The 18,029-nt window shown below is 39.7% G+C and overlaps 1 protein-coding gene across 1 annotated transcript in view; it reads left to right on the top strand.

The window, feature by feature from the left end:
- LOC126198844 (probable Rho GTPase-activating protein CG5521) overlaps window positions 1–18,029 on the top strand; it is a 310,437-nt gene that overhangs the window by 55,861 nt on the left and 236,547 nt on the right. The window lies entirely within an intron of this gene.

The raw sequence follows: 18,029 nt of genomic DNA, 5'->3' as shown, positions 1-18,029 counted from the left end.
TATAATTTAAACATGCTTTTAAGAACTTCTTTTTGTTGTAACTAAAACATTTTTGATATCAACATTGTACTGTAAAATTAAGTTGGTAACTATGAAATATAATAATTTACTATTTACAATAAGATAGCGAGTGGGTGCACGCGTGTGGGTGCGTGCGTGTATGTGTGTGTGTACATTTTCACTGCCAGTATTTAGCTAGCAAGGAGAGGTGATGGTGTAAAGTTCCTGATCAACAGACTTTGTACAAATGTCCAGGTTTAAATACTAAACCTCTCTGCATTGTCTCATTAAGTGAGGGCATGTGACACTGTTGCTGGCGATCAGTCCAACGGATGTTGCTTAGTGGCCACCTTGGTGCTATTCATGAGGAGTAGACTATGTGCTAGCATCAGATTTCACTCTCTCCCTTCTCTCCTCCTCCTCCTCCTCCTCCTCCTCCTCCTCATCATCATCATCACCACCACCACCACCACCACCACCACCACCACCACACAACACAAACATCACAACACACTACACACACACACACACACACACACACACACACACACACACACACACCTACCTTCTCTGCTTGAATGTAGTATTACATGGAGCATGTTGCAAATAAATAGACAAACAGACTAAAACAAACCTGTTATTGTTCTCACACACACAGATACTCATTTCATAGCTTCATTCACTTGCAAACATTTTCATCTAATGTAGACCCAGTTTTATCTGTTATTGATAGTTCAATTTTTGCCAAGTTTTCCAGAGTCATTTTCAACAGTTTTTCATTAATTCCTTATTATAGCCTTGGTCACTTATATATCATTACTCACTCAAAAGCTACTCCCACAATCATGTATCTGCAATCTACTCAGAACTTTATAAAAAAAACTATAAATTTTGGGCCCAATGTATAGCTAATATCCTTAATCTCTCTCTGTCCCCCTAACTTCCTATCCAAGATACACAAGCAACAATTTGGTCCTGTTTTGACAGCTGTGTATCACATTCTTGCCTTGATGCACCACCACCACCACCACAAATGATGATGACAATCAACAAAATTTTGTCAATCCTGTCTCCATAACACTTTCTTTCAGACTACTTAAAACTACTACAGATCCCACTCAGGTCTGGTCATGATTGATGTTACTTGACCAATCACCAGTATTCACATATCTGTAATCTTTCTGCTGGTTATCAATACCTATCCAAGCACCACCTGCTCCATTGCTCCAGCCCCAGCTGCAGGTAGAACTATTTTTCATTTTCATTTTAGCTAAATTTATTTTACCCTGAGAGCTAGACTGACATACTGATCAGAAGTACGACCTTGAGGTTTTCTTCATCAGTCCTGTGTAGGCCCCCCCCCCCCCTTTTTTTTCAGCTCCACATTTGATAACTTTGCATAGGATTCAGTTTCACAAACTTCTTTGTTATTTGCACAGACATTAACACTAATTTGACTTCAATTTCTCTTAAATTATCCATACTGACAGATATTACATAATACAGTGTGCCAAGCATCATGTTATACTCAGTTTGTAGTAATATGTCAATGACTCAACAATGAACAGTGCATCGGCCAGTAGCTAGGATAGACATCTATCCAGATTACACTCCCTGCTCCTTCCAGAATACTGTCATTTGATTTGAGCTTGTGGGAGCATGATCACAGTTTAGCATTGGTGTCAGTCTTTATCATCATCATCATCATCATCATCATCATCATCATCCCACAGCAATTTATCATCAGCTGTGGAATCCATGGTAAGTGGAACCCATCAAGCTCCATTTATGGCACTTTATATCAGCTATAATGAAATGCAAAGCCAGGAAATGCAAACTGAGGATAGCATTGTAACTATTGCTTATGTGAGGGGTACTTCAAACTGATGTGTTGGTGAATGTGCCAACACCTTGTAGATAGAGGAGGCCGAAATGCACGCTATCTAACGCAGACGGGCGTGAATTCTGGAACAGGATAAGTAGTGAATTCTAATAAGAAAAGTATGCAGCTCCTCTAATACTTAACTTTTATTTATCCTTGTTGTGAATACAGCATTCTTGATGAGACATTTCATATGATAACTATCAAACTATGTAAGGCTAATGGCGCCTTGCTAAGTCGTAGCCATTAACTTAGCTGAAGGCTATTCTGTCTCTCGGCAAATGAGAGCAAAGGCTTCGTCCGTATAGGCGCTAGCAACGTCGTCGTACAACTGGGGCGAGTTCTCGTACGTCTCTCGAGACCTGCCGTGTGGTGGCGCTCGGTCTGCGATCACGGGTCCGACATGTACTAATGGACCGCGGCCGATTTAAGCTACCACCTAGCAAGTGTGGTGTCTGGCTGTGACACCACACAAACAAAAACTGGAATACATGATGCCATGGGGTGAAAGTAACCATTGCTAGTCAAAACTAGATGACAATTTCCCCACATTCCTTTTATCATTCAGCAAGATTGGACACACATTGCATGACCTGAGGAACCTATGGCTACCAACTGACATCTGTGCTCCTGTGTCTAATAAAAATTTTGCTCCTGTGACCCTCCTATGCTGCAGGTTACACAAAATTCTGCCACTGATACTTGCATACTTGTGGTCAGTGAGTGTATTTACCTGAAGTGGTGACAGCATTTCCTAACCTATTTACAAAGTGTGTTCAGAAAGTACCAAATGTTTGTTTGGGAGACCTACATTTCTTGATTTGGAGGTACGTAACCCAAATCGTCCTGAAAATAGTCTTCTTGGTAATGCGCACACTTATCCCAGTACTCCCACCAAATTGGAAGCGCTTCTGGAACACACATTTTGAAATGGTGATCAGCTGGTTCGTTACATTCCACAAGTCTTCTCTTGACTCGTGTTCTTTCAGGGGCAGTTTCAGAGAGGGAAATAACCAAAAGTCAATTGCAGCCTTGTTGGAAGAGTAGGGAGCCTGACTAACCACAGAAATTTTGTGTTTGCTGAGGAAAGTTTGAACCAGGTACATAGGATGGGCATATGTGTTATTCTGATGGAACTGTCAAGTTTTGCTGCCTGCAGATGTGGTTGTTTGCAACACATAGCATTACGGAGGTGACAGAAGAAATTTTGGTGATGTTTCTGTATGATGGTTTAGCCTCTTGGTGCATACTTGTGATGTGTCACCGTGTGAGAATAAAGGTAATGACCTTGACATTGCTGTGGACCTGCTGTGCCTTGGGGATGTTCGATGTCCCCACTTTGATAGCTGCATCTTGGTTTGTAGTCAGATGTATAAACCTGTGTCTCATCACTTGTGATCACAGTTCTCGTGAAGTTAGGGTTACTGCTTCCTTTGCAAGTTCTCATACTGTCATACAGTGACCTTCCATGATCAAATTGCTCAACTTCTCAATGACACTGTAATTGCGACTTATTAAAGGCCTGCCTGAATGTTGTTCATTGTCTTCTGATGCACAGCCATCTTTGAAACAGTTGTTCATCACCTTTATACATAAGTCGCTCATGGCAGCATACTCTAATGCCTGTCGTATCTTTCAAATGCTTTCTGCTTGGATATTGCCAAGCTTTTGGTAAAATTTGCTCAATTTAATGTGACATTTTGCAACTTACAGCAATCTGATTAGTGCTTGCTAACACCCTGACATGTAGGCTGACTTTTTGAACACACCTTGCAACAGATGCCTGCTGCTACATGATCTACTATGTGTAAACATTCACTGTAGTCAAATTCTCTTCCTTGGTGGTTCACCTGACCACAATTTCCACATTGTGGCATAATGCTATATTGATATACGAGCTCTGTTCAAAACGTTTTGGAACTTTGTTCACAAAATTTTTCTACACTTGCATTTTGCTTATTGTGTATGGTCTCCTTTGAAATACTCTCTCCCCCCCCCCCCCCCCCCCCAAATTGATACACTGCCCCAAATGCCATTTGCACTTTCGAAAGCAGTCTTGGTACGCCTCTTGCTGTATTGTGCGAAGCATCATCTTGCGAATTTTCTTTTATATCGTCTGTCGTTGCAAATCTTTGTCCTTTCAACAGGATTTTCAACTTTGGAAATAAAAAATAAAAAAACATTCGCAGGGACCAGGTCTGAAGAATACAAAGGATGAGGCAGCACAGTGATTTTGTTTTTTGTGTAATAGTCACGCACCAACAAGGATGAATGAGCAGATGCGTTATCGCAATGCAAGAGCCATGAATTGTCTCACAACATTTCATGCAATTTCCTTCTCATGTTTTCTCGCAGGTGTCACAACACCGGCACTTAACAATTTGTCCCTGTGGCACAAATTCGTGAAAACTTTCAGCATGGCTTTGACGTTTGACTTGACGTGATGAGCTATTTATTTTTGGTCTGGGAGAACCTTTCCCTACTCATTGTGGAGATTGAGCCCCCCAACGCATTGTGGAGATTGAGCCTTGCCCTTGACTGTAGACCCACATCTCATAACTAGTTATAATTCTCTCAAGGAACATCTCATTCTCATTTACATGATCCAAAAGCTCTTCAGAGATTGCGGGGCAGATGTCTTTCTAGTCTTGACTCATGAGCCATTGGATGAACTTGGTAGCAATACGAAGCATTCCAAGATGATGTGTCAGGATTTCGTGACATGATCCAACTGAAATCTTGCATTCTTCTGCTATCTCTGGGACTGTTAGTCTTTTGATTGGCACACACAGTTTTGTTGACGTTCCTGACATGAGTATCATTGGTAGATTTTGAAGGGTGTCCTGAATGAGGGTCATCTTTAACTTCCACCTGGTCATTTGTAAACCATTTGAACCATTCATAACACCGATTAAGGCTAAAGCACTCATCACCATAGGCTTCCTGTGTCCTTTGATGTGTGTATGTATTGGACTGCCCTAGTTTCACGCAAAATTTAATGCAGACGCATTGCTTGTCTAATTCTGCTATCTCGAAATTCACAAACTGTGCAACACAATGTTCTATCCAATACAGCACTGAACAATAACTAACAGACATACAACAGTGAAACTTCCAGCAGTTACACATTAAACACAGGCATTTGCAGGGATGCCTTCCGCATTTTGCTCCAACACATCATTGGTGTGAAATTACAAGTGTTCCAGAATTTTTTTGAACAGACCTCGTCTGCGACCACGGTGCTGACATTGGTCATCTGATCTGAATGAATGTGTTCCACTGGTATTGTGACTGCATGTGAAATTCTGTAAGGGGCTTCAGAAAGTAACACATTATTACTCCAGGCCAAGTAACTTTCATTGAATGCTGCACTACACTTTAAAATGACGTAGTTGTATGACACTATTTTTCAACATGGTCACCAAGTCTCTGTAAACAACAGTCAGAACATTCGTTCGATTTTTTAATGATAGACATCCGCCATTCGAGCTCACCTCCCCATGTATGCTGAGGAATAGGTACCTCTCCGCTTCGAGCCATAGGGCCAAATTACCACTGATACGGTGGGTGGTGCCCATGCGGAAAGTCCTTGTTTGGAGTAGGTGGCTTGATGGCGGATATCTGATGCTGTGAAAGTACCTAAGTTGTTAGTGGCCTTGTGCTTCAGCAGTATCTTCAGACAGACTGGAATTTTTCAGTTCAGATTGTTACAACCCTAAGAACTTTCTCTCTTTGGCCGTGCCATGAGAGGAAAACAAAGGCATGTGAAGTGAAGAAACTTATTGCCTACAGTTCCCTGTTTGCCCCAGTCACATGAAGGATCCTTTCTATTTGCTATGCCAATGTCCTCTATGGATAATATTGAAAAAGTATATGAAGAAATCTCTTCCCTTAGTAAATTGTGAAATTGTCGTATCTTAATTAAAATGCCGAATACCACCCAGTCTCAGGTATTACTCTTTGGGTGAGACCACCAACCAGTTGCAAACAAAGATTTATGGTTTCGATGTTTGCAAAAATATCTTCTTCAGAAGTAGTAGTCTTATTACATCACATATTTTTACAGATATCGAAACCATGCTCAGAGGCAAAGTAACCTTTATTCGCAACTGGTTGACTGACTTTTCAACCTCTTCAGATTTACAGAATCGCTGTTTTGCAGCCATGTTTAAGATTTTGCAGATCACTTACCTTGAGATGGCCACCTTAAGGGTCCATTTCCTCAGTCAGACTATAAAATAAGCAATTTTTATGAATATTTTGGGAAAAACTAATGAAGCAATCAACATTAATCATTTTGTACATGATTTTTTGATCCTTGAACAACGTTTTGATTTTTAAAACATTTGGTCATCATTAAGCCCCCATCCAAGGAGCTAAAGTTGCTCTGTGCAAAATATCGTGTGTTGAAGAAGGAAGTCCTATAGTCTGTAGCTCAGATCTGAAATCAAAAGACAAACAATTTTCTTAATCTGTAGAGCAGGGGTTCCCAACAAAATTTTCTCGAGGACACTCTCATCGATCATGATTGGTACCTTGTCATATCACCGTATCAAGTACCTAAAAAAGCCAAAGTAATAGTCTTTTTTAAGTTTTCTATTTTTGGTACTTAGAAAAAACATTGACATATTCATTATTGAAAAAATACTGAACTTAAAACTTTTTCAATTTAGCCATCATTGTTATTGTTAAATTTTTGATTATTGCTCAAAATCTTTGTCTTCAAATCTGGGTGTTTAGTATAACAAACACCTTAAAAAAATAATAATTGAGGATGAACTGAATGACAGGGAAAAAATTTAAACTGAGTGTATTGGTCTTTCAAGTGTACTATACTTGAATTTGCATTGAGTAGACATGTGTGAAAAATAAGAAAACACTAATTTCAAACAAGGTATTATTTAAATACAGTTACAACAGAGTACTCCATCAGTTGACAGTTAGTTTTAATTTTCAGTTTTTAATGAGATGAGGTCAATCTGACCTTCGAATCCATTATTTCTGAAATATTACATTCCAAACTTGAAACTTTCACAGTCTGTGAAAGCACTGGCAATAAATTAACAATGGCCGATTGTTGTCTGACATGCGAGTTTCTGTGGAAAGTGACTGTCAGTTGTCAGCTGCAAAGAGGCAGTGCATGCAGTCTAACAGCATACAGCAGAACTATTTGTGTCTATCTAATTCTAGCTTTGCGCTAGAGTGTGCTAGTGTCAGTTGGTTCTAGGAAGACGCTAGACACAGAAGTTAAGTGTTCGCTAAAGCTCTGCTCATGCAGGAACCAGCCAAAACACAAAATCTGTTATCATACGAAATATATTTAATATATTTTTTATTCTAACAGCATCTTGCAGACCCCTCTGGCATAGCTCGCGGACCCCTGGGGGTCCGTGGACCACCTGTTGAGAACCACTGCTGTAGAGTATTGAACACTGAATAAAATCATAAAATGGTGGATGTTTGAAACGAAATTGTAGTTTTGCCATGTGTTTTTGGTCACTGTTTTTGAAATAACTATTGAATAAATTAAAATTAATAAAATCAGCATATCACTCCTTTCGAACATGCCCAAAGAGTAACTCAGCTAAATTTCAGAAAGATATCTTGGTTAGTGTGCCTACAACCCATTCCGTCAGCTTGGGATACAGTGTATTTCAAGCTAATGGAATGGATTGCAGTCACAATAATAAAGATATATTTCTGAAATTTGGATGATTTACTTCTAGAGCGGGGCTTAATGATGACTGAAATTCCTTAAAAAATCAGAAAGAGGTGTCTGAGAACCAATTTGCGACAGTGTCAGTGTTCTCTTCTTACCTGCCAATATTTCGACTGCATAAAAGACAAGTTGAATACGTCCGCCTATCCTTCACCCTCCCACCCTCTACTCCCTGCCCCATCTCCCCATAGTGCTGAGTTACATAATGAAACTTTCACTGTCTGGGAACTGCTTCTGGCTTTTCGCTCATCACACAATACAGCCCTCGGCGCTCATTCGATTCAAAGTCAGATGTTCTGATATCTGAATGTCTCTCAAAGACTCTATCTACTCAGGATTTTCAACTATGTCTGATTACATGTTTTCCCTTTGCATCCCCATCCTTAAATCAGGTAAAAACCCAACATTCGTTGACAGCTACTGACTGATTGATTTCACCAGTGTGCTCTGCAAACTGTTTGAAAGGATGTTAACCTAATGATAATGCTGCGTTCTCCAATCATGGTGACTCCTGTACCCCCATCAGTGTTGTTTCCGGAAGGGAACAATCCACAAACGGCCACCCGGTAGGATTGGAGACAGCAACCTGACAGGCTTTTTCTGAATGCCAATGTGTCATTGAAATCTTTTTGACGTACAGAAGGCATTTGCCACTGGATGGTACATCACATTTTACTTACGTTTGTGGTTGGGGCTTTTGAAATTACCTACTGAGATTTATTTGCCTGTTTTTACCCCACCAAGTGCTACAGATTAGAGGTTTTTATTTTATTTATATACTTGTTCCATAGATCTGTACATGTGAGCAAGTCACTCAGATGTGGAACGTGTCAATATACATAATAAAATACATAGAATAAAGACATTGTTATGGTATTAATAACAGTGCACAAAAGTCATACTTATTAGCTTAAAAGTAGTCCACATAAATGTGAAGATAGCAGTTTCATATTTAGGGCATTATTGCATTTATTTTAACCTTGAACAGTAATCAAAACTTCCCACTTTGGGTTTAAAAGTGACCCAAAAATGGAAATGAGAAAAACAGGAATTTTTACATTAGGGCATTATTACATTAGTTTAACAGTAAACAGTGTCAAAAAATTTAAAAACATCTTTCCAATCTGGGTTTTACTTATTTCTCTGAAAGAATTCCTCTAGTGAATAAAGTGAGTTCTCAAGTAAATAATTTTTCAAGCTACGTTTAAATACTGATGTACTACTCCTTATACTTTTGATGCTGTTGGGTAGGGAATTGAAAATTTTCGTTCCAGCGTACTTTACCCCTTTCTGAATAAGTGTCAAGTTCTTTAACTCACAGTGGAAATCCTCTTTTCTTCTGGTGTTATGTTCATGATGTAGGCAATTCGTTTCATACAGAGTGGGATTATTTATTATATATACTGAGATGTTGCTGTCAGTATTTCAAGTTGTTTAAAAAGATTTCGACATGAGGTTCGTGGGGGTACACCACAAATGATTCTTATTGCTCTTTTTTGTGCTGTGAGGATTTTCTTTGCGGCAGGTGTATTGCCCCAGAAGATGATGCCATAACACATGACTGAATGAAAATAGCCAAAGTAAGCTGACTTTGAGATGGTAATGTCATTGAAGCGTGACAAAATTCGTAAAGCAAATGTTGCCGACGTCAGCTGTTTTAGTGTTTGTAGAACGTGATGTTCCCAGTTCAGCCTACTGTCCACGTATACGCCTAGGAATTTTGATAAGTACACTTGCTTTATCATCTGATCATTCTGTGTGATAACTATTTCTTTTGGATTTTTGTGGGTTGTCTGGAACTGGATAAAATTGGTTTTTTTCAGGTTTATTGAAAGGGAGTTAATACTAAACCAACCCAGAACTTCTTTAAGGATATCATTGACCTCGGATTCTAAGTCAGTAGTTGACACATTATCCACCACAATGCTCGTATCATCAGCGAACATTGTAAATTTACACTGCTTATTGATGGATAAAGGCAGGTCATTAACATATATGAGGAACAGCAAGGGCCCAAGCACTGATCCCTGTGGCGCTCCATGCTGCACAATTCCTCACTCAGAGTCCACTATATATTGTGATACACTATCTGAAACATATAGAATAATCTTCTGCTTCCTATTTTCGAGGTACGATTTTAACCAGTTCCCTACAGGTCCTGTAATTCCATAATGACAGGCCTTCTTGAAGAGTATCTGGTGATCTACACAGTCGAACGCCTTTGATAGGTCGCATAAGACACCAATTGGCAGCCTCTTGCTGTTTATAGACTCTAGAACATCATTTGTGAATGAGAAAATTGCGTTATCTATTGAAACTCCCTTTTGAAAACCAAACTGCTGACTGTTAATGATGTTCAGGTCACCAAGGTATGCCAGAATCCTGTTGTACAGAGCTTTTTCTAGGACTTTTGAAAATGTTGTTAATAGAGAGATAGGGCGATAGTTTGACACATTTGTAGCATCCCCTGCTTTGTACAGGGGCCTGACAACAGAGTATTTCATTCTGTCTGGAAACACTTCTTGTTGCATGGATGTGTTGCAGATGTGAGACAAAACTTCGGTCACTTCACTACAGCAAGCCTTCAACAGCTTGCTTGAAATATCGTCGATACCAGCAGAATGTTTATTTTTCAAAGACTGTATGATTTTTTTGATTTCATTGGCAGTAATGGGAAGCACACTTATTTGACTGAAAGGTTCTGGAAAATTATTTTTCATTATACAGGCAGCTTTATCTACAGAACCATGGCAACCTATCTGTGTTGGGACAGTTAAAAAATGTTGGTTAAAGATTTCAGCAATTTCCTCACTATTAGTTATCTCTGAGTTGTCAACAGTTAAAACAATATTTTTGTCTTTGGTGTAGTTTACAGTCCCTGTTCCTCTCTTTATCACATTCCAGATTGTTTTAATTTTTTATTTTCAGAATTATAGAGTTTTTAATTACTTTGGCAAGAATTTAACAGTAGAGTTTATAATGTTTTAGCTGAGCAGGGTTGTTAGAAGTCTTTGATGCTATGTAGAGTTGTCTTTTTCTCTGACAGGAAGCTATGATGCCCTTAGTGAGCCATGGTTTTTTTGCAGACCTAGCAGGTTGGACTCTGTATGAGTTTTTTGGAAGTACACTTTCAAAGGTACCTGCTATCTCATTTGTGAATAAATTGTATTTTGAATTAGCAGTTTCTGCTAGATAAACAGGTGTCCAGTCAGTATGCTGAAGACATGATCTGAACGTTTGAATAGCTTCCTCACTTATTTTCCTTACTGTTTTCCATCTAAGTGAGGTGTCACTCAGAGGAATTCCCAAGCTGTTGAAAGTAACTCGTTGTCCGTCATGGTCAGACAGACCATTTATAACCATTTCAATATTAATATGGTTGACTTTACTCTGATCAACAAAAACGTTATCAATGAGAGTACTGGAAGAGGTTGTGGTTCTGGTGGGCGAGCTAACCACGGGAACAAGGTTGTACGTGCACATGAGATTTTCAAACTCCACCTTGCAGGGAGAATTAACCAAGAAATCTATGTTAAAATCCCCAACAACTACCATGCCCCTATTTTTTCTACTTAAGTACAACAAAAGAGTATCTAATTGTTTAACAAACACTTCAAAATTACCAGATGGTGCCCTGTAAACTGCCACAACTGTTAATCTGGAGACAGTGTCTGGCACCTCTATAGCACATACTTCAAAATGTAGCTCAAAGCAGAATCTTTGTACATCTATTGCCATGAACAAGACATTGTTTTTTACATATACAGCTACTCCTCCTTTGTCCATATAGTTCCTGCAATAAGACGTTGCCAAAACATAGTTGGGAATAGGGACCACTTCAATACCAGCAGTGATGTAGTGTTCTGTTAGACACAGAATGTGGGCACTGTTTATACCTTTTGTGTCTTCTATATTTGCTGTGAACTGATCCAGCTTGCAGTATAGGCCTCTTATGTTCTGATGAAACACTGTTAACTTTTGTTTGTCTTTAATTGTATTGCTGTTTGAGTGAACTTTCGTTTGTGTATTAATTACTTGTTGCAGATTTTTGTTACTGGACCAAAACCTGCTAGAGTTGGCCCAGCTCACTAGTTTCCCTCGTTAGTTAGGGCTATGACTGGTCTGCTTTCATGATCGTTATTGTTTAGGCCTATTATTTCATGAAAAGCTTTTCCAATGTCTGCTGCTAGTTTATTTTTGCCAAACTGATTTAGATGTAGTCCATGCTTTGTGAAGCAGTGTCTCTCATACCTGTCTGTATCCAGTAGTCTCACATTCGTAAACTTAGTGCAAAAGTGTTTCAGTTTACTATTCGTTAGGCGAATTTCTCTGTTCACACAAGACCAGTCTGCCAGGTCATATCTCGTGGGCACAGTTGTTAGTATTATGTTTGTATGCTTTAATAACTGCAGCAATACGAGTAGCTTTTTAATGAAAGTGCTGGCCTTGTTGCAATAAACATCGTTTGCTCCTGTGATTATCGCAACACAGTCTTTTTCCGTGAATTTAGCACATTCTGTGTGTATGTCTTCTGCCACATTCACGAATTTTGCTCCTGGTTTAACAATTGCTGATATACACGAACCATGTTGAGTAGAGTTCGACATGCATGTCGAAATATTGCGAGCATGACTGTCTCCAAATATTTTTACGTTATTTTTCCGTTGTGTTTGTTTACGTACGCGATCAGAACTTTTTCTTATGCAACCATGCGTGTTTTGTGTACACGTGTTGCCGTCTACTACAATTTTAGATGCACTGTTTTTCTTATTTGAATTATCACTGTTTATCAAGCACTGAACTTTGTCCACTGTTGAGGCTTCTTTATTCACTTGTGGGTTTCCTTTCTTGTATATAAATGTGGCGTCGTCGACGGTTACGTTTTCACGACGTACATAACACCGATCTACACACACTGTCAAAGCACTACTGTTTTGTAGAGCTGTATATCGGTCTTGAAGGACAGCGTATTTCACTTCTAGCACTTCAATATCGGTTTGTAGCATTCTGATTATTTCGTCCTTATTTTTGATAATGTTTGAAAATTTACTTTCACACGCGGCTGCTATGCACAGCTCACAGGTCCACAAATAGTCATCAGTTAAGAGTTTTAAGTTGATCTTGCAGCAATTTTCATGAAACCAGTACTTGCAGGTTCTACACTGAATTCCTTTACGAACTTTTCTGATACACAATTTACAATTACTATTACTTTTATCTTCATATCTGGGAGCTGAACCTACACATACTTTCTCTATCAGCGCCATCTTGATACATCATTGATGATGTCCCCACAGTCCCCAGAGAAAGGCATTCCTCGTGGCTCCATGCTAAGTGTCACCCTCTTCCTCATCGCCATTGATGGGCTTGTGATCTCTGTCAGACCATTGGTCACCCCCACTTCGTATGTTCATGACTTTTGACTTTCTTTAGCTCCTGAATTGTGTCCTTCGCTGAACACCGACTCCCTGGAGTCATGTGAAGGTCCTCTACTTGGACTCTTGGATTGGTTGCTGGCACTTCTCTGACTAGTCCTAAAGACAGTATCTTAACCAAAATGGGGATCTCACCTCTTCAGTTCAGATGGTACTGTATTTTACGGACTAGAAGATGCACTTTTTTCTTCGAAAAATTGCCTCCAAAATTCAGGTGTGTCTTATACTCAAAATTAATATAAAAATGCCCAGTGTTTGATTTAAAATTCCCACCAGTCTTAAAAATGGCCATATATTCAATGTACAGGAAGCCTATCTCTATCTGGCAACACAGGATTCAACTGGCAGCAGCAGTGGACCAATGCAACGAGCATGAGTTGTGGGGGTCCACAAGCTTGCTAACACTGTCTCCCTTGTGAACCGCCATCACAAACCCAGAACAGGACATGCTCTTAAGCTAGTGCTGCAGTGGATCTTAACAGACTTTATGGGTGTAGTTGGTTGGTGCTACAAGTTTAGAAGCATTGTGGACTTAGCATGCAGACCAAAATTGAAATACCATATAAAATGCCACAAGAGTATGAAGAGAAAATATTATCTTTCCATCGCTTTACTATTCAACATTAAAAGAAAACCAGTTTGGAACTAAGCCAAATAGTGAATATGGATGAAGCACCTCTGACATTTTGTGTCCCGAGTAACAAGACTTTTGCCAAGAAAGATGGTAAAACTGTAACGATAAAAACAAGTGGAGATGGAAAAAATGCACTTTTTTTTTTTTTGGAAGAATTCTGAAAAATTTAGGGTCGTCTTACAGTCCATAAAATACAGTACCATCTCTTGCTCACTTATGCATCACCATAGACAATTTCTTTATTGTCAAACTTATCTCGTTGTTTTTTCATGTAAGTGGCGTTTATTGCCTGATGCTCGTTTTCGGATAGGATTAACAGTTGGGCTGCTCCTCAAGACCCTTTGCTGTGACCTCCTCCTACCTTCCTTTAAAATGTACTCCTTGAGTTTTTCTGCACACTCCTCCTTGGTTAGTACCCAGACCATGAATTAAAACTGACCTGTTTCAAGGACTAAAGTTTCAGTTGCCCCAGATGATTGTTTGGCCTCTCTTTCTCTGAGTTCTTCAGGGGTGTCAGGGTGCTGCTCTCCTTTAGACTGATGACTCTAAAACCATGGATAGGATGGAATATACTTTTACATCTTCCACAAGTTGGGAACAACATTTGTTGCAGAGAACATGTAGTGTTTTTAATGACTGAATTGCTAGCTGTGAACAAAGCCCTAATTTTATTAAACAGACCTTCCTTACTTCTGCTTTAAGTTCTAGTGATTCTGTGAGTAGACTCCAGGTTATTGATCAAGCTGCTCTTGTCACATGTGATACCTGCTATTCATGATCTCTATCGGACCTTAGTTTTACTACTAACTCGTTTGTCTTAGTCTGAGGCCCAAGCCATGTTGGTATTCCAGAAAATGAAATGGCCAACTGTTTGGCTAGAGAAGTGATTACCTGCCTAGCATTTGCTTTGACAATCCCAGGTGGGTGCAAATAAGACCTCTACTCATTAGGATATGGAACAACATCTGGTGGACTTTGCCTTCTGTAATAAACCCCACATTATAAAGGACACAATGGCTGGGACTCCTCCTTCCATTCCTTCTGGAAGGAATTCACCATCCTATATCACCTCTGGATGGATCATAACAGATTAAACCATTGCTTTATCATATATTTAGCATTGGAGGGCAGTGTGGAGGGTAAAAATTGTAGAGGGAGACCAAGAGATGAATACACTAAGCAGATTCAGAAGGATGTAGGTTGCAGTAGGTACTGGGAGATGAAGGAGCTTGCAGAGGATATATTAGCATGGAGAGCTGTATCAAACCAGTCTCAGGACTGAAGACCACAACAACAACAGCAACAACAACAACAGCAACATCATATAAAGAGCCTTCCTGATATTGCCTTAGAGACAGTCGTGTACATCCTGGTGGAATGCCCTCCTCTTGGCTTTCCATGGTTATTTGGATTCATGGTCTTTCGGATTCTTTGTCTCTAGTAGTGGTGGATGATGTACAACAGATGAAATGGTTCTCAGTTTTTTCAATGCACGTGGTGTATTATCATCAGCTATAATGTGTCAAACTATATGGGACAAGATGGTCGGTCTTTGGCTATCGCCCACCGCTTTCTGGACCAAGGTCCCTCAACCTTACATCATCTGCCAGCTACCATTATTGTCCCTCTTTTGCTCTGTTTTAATTGCTTTTAAATGCTGTTAACCCTTTTTTCTGCTGAAATATATTTTACTACTCCTTATCCTCGACACTAGATGACGAGTGGTCTCTATCCTATCTTTAACTCTGTGACGATAACAAACGGGTGGGAGGTGACACTGATGTGAGGGAGGCTCCCTGTTGTGTGCTCAGCCCCAGAGAAACACGCACCTCCTTCTACCCATTTACTGCCATTGTTATTTCTCTTTCCTTATTTTACTACTGTCAGTCCAACTGATGTATATTACACTATTAGCCTTATCACATTTACTATTACGAATCTCTTGGCTAGAAGGCATTATTTTTTCTGTTTCTGTCTGTCGTTCATTGGGTTTGGGTGGCTGAGGTGGAGGGGGGGGGGTCATCAGGTGTGGGAGAGGTTTCTTTCAGCACAGGAGAACCATCATCTGCTCTCTGACACACGTACCGGCCTAACCCACATACTTTTTACCTCTCCATAACATACAGCGTGTCCATAAAAGAATGTCGCAGTTTCACTGGTATGTTATAACAGTTTAATTTAGACTATTTATAACAAATCAAAAAGCAAATTGGAGGTAAAATAACATAGTTTTTCTTACAAACATTCAGTATGTGCATCTTCAGTTGTACGGCACACATCCAGCCTAAAATCATACTCTTGGTTGATAAGTATGAAGTAATGGAAGCAGTAACCTGATCAGTTCTGTGCGTCAACACTAACAAATCATTAGGTGGTGGCAGAACATAGAAATGAACTTTTATAAAACTCCAAAGGGGAAAAAAAATGCATGGCTTGAGGTCAGGTGAACATTGAGGCCAGTGGAAAAGAGCTCTATCATATTGACCGTTACAACCAGTCAATGGCCAGGGTGTTAGACATTCAACCACTCTTGTACAAAGTGCTGCCAATGAAGAGGAGCTCCAACTTGTTGCCAAATAAAGTTTTCAAGTACTCCTTGTAATTAGAGAAGAGCTATTCTTGCAAAATATCCAGATAAACCACCCTTCTTATGGTAGCTTCAGTGAAAAAAGAAAGGTCTGTACACTTGACAAAGGGACACAATGCAGAAAATGTTTAATTTTGGGGAATCTCTTTGATATTGTACAAGTTCAGGAGCACATTCTTACACAATGGGTATTTATCTTCCCATTTAGATGAAAAATTGCCTATCACTGAACACCACATGATTAAGAAAGTCCCTGTTGCAACACTTCACTTCCAAAGTTGTAGTGTATACCATAATCATCTTGTTTCACAGCATACATACCAACTGTAACTGGTATGGTCACGTGTAAACATTTTCCTGAAACTTTCTACATTGTTGTCTTTGACAAATGAAGGTCAATACTTGCTTTCTGAACTGATTTATTAGGGCTGTAAAGGTAAGTTCCTGTGACATGATCAACATCCTCTCCAGATGCTTTTTTTCATACCATGCTTTTCTCTGTATGGTCATATCTAATCACTTTGAATTGACTAGACCATCGGTGGATGTTTTTGCCAAATGGGGGATCACATTCAAACTTTTAACAAGACGTATATTGAACTGAAATTACATATTCACTCCTAGAAAATGGCAGAACACAAAATGCTTTACACTCAGGACTCACCATTTCGCATATGTGGTGATGCAAGTGGAAAAACAACAAATCAGTATTCATGCATGTGCTTAAGTAAAATTGTCTGAACTACTTTTTAATAGTGATCTTGAACCAGTACTCTACAATGGTTACAGTTGCTATTAAAATTTATATCGAGGATGCTCTTTTATGGGCAAATTTCTGGCAAAAATATTTTTTTCAGTGCCTTGATTTTACCAGTCCTGCATACCCAATTTAGTCATATTACTGGCTGATGTCAGTAACTTTTGGCAGAGGGAAGATCTTGCTGTTTAGTTCCTTAATCCCCCAATTACACCAACCAACCAAATTGGACTCACACCACCCGAACTGATGAGAGCCAATGCCTGTTTGCTTTGGCCAGGTTGCTGGCCATATTTATCAGCTCCAAACGGACACAATTTTTGAAGGTCAGCAACTTCTGCGAGTGTCCGGGAATGCCCAGTTGGTAATGTAAGTGATTTCTATGTGGCCAGCTATCAGTACAACTGCAAGAGCAATGAGTGGTGACTTAGTGATGAAACAGCAATTGCCAACCTATTTTCCTGGTTTTCTGTACTTTATGGAAGCAAGTGACAGGCAATACCGGAATAGTAACCTGTTCTGAATGAGAAAGCAAACTCATCACACTGTTACTGCTTCGTGACTAGAATCAATCAGCTTCTACTGAAAGGCAACAATTATGTGAACAATGCCCTGAAAATAAAATTTATCATCCGAAAATCCTTCCCACCCAAACCGAAATAGCCTTCCACCTTACTCTCTTTTTGCATAATATACACTCCTGGAAATTGAAATAAGAACACCGTGAATTCATTGTCCCAGGAAGGGGAAACTTTATTGACACATTCCTGGGGTCAGATACATCACATGATCACACTGACAGAACCACAGGCACATAGACACAGGCAACAGAGCATGCACAATGTCGGCACTAGTACAGTGTATATCCACCTTTCGCAGCAATGGAGGCTGCTGTTCTCCCATGGAGACGATCGTAGAGATGCTGGATGTAGTCCTGTGGAACGGCTTGCCATGCCATTTCCACCTGGCGCCTCAGTTGGACCAGCGTTCGTGCTGGACGTGCAGACCACGTGAG

The sequence above is a fragment of the Schistocerca nitens genome, chromosome 1, assembly GCF_023898315.1.
Source record: "Schistocerca nitens isolate TAMUIC-IGC-003100 chromosome 1, iqSchNite1.1, whole genome shotgun sequence".
Classification (NCBI taxonomy): Eukaryota; Metazoa; Arthropoda; class Insecta; order Orthoptera; family Acrididae; genus Schistocerca; species Schistocerca nitens.
The sequence above is the reverse complement of the archived record's forward strand: the minus strand, read 5'-3'. Positions and strand labels throughout refer to the sequence as shown.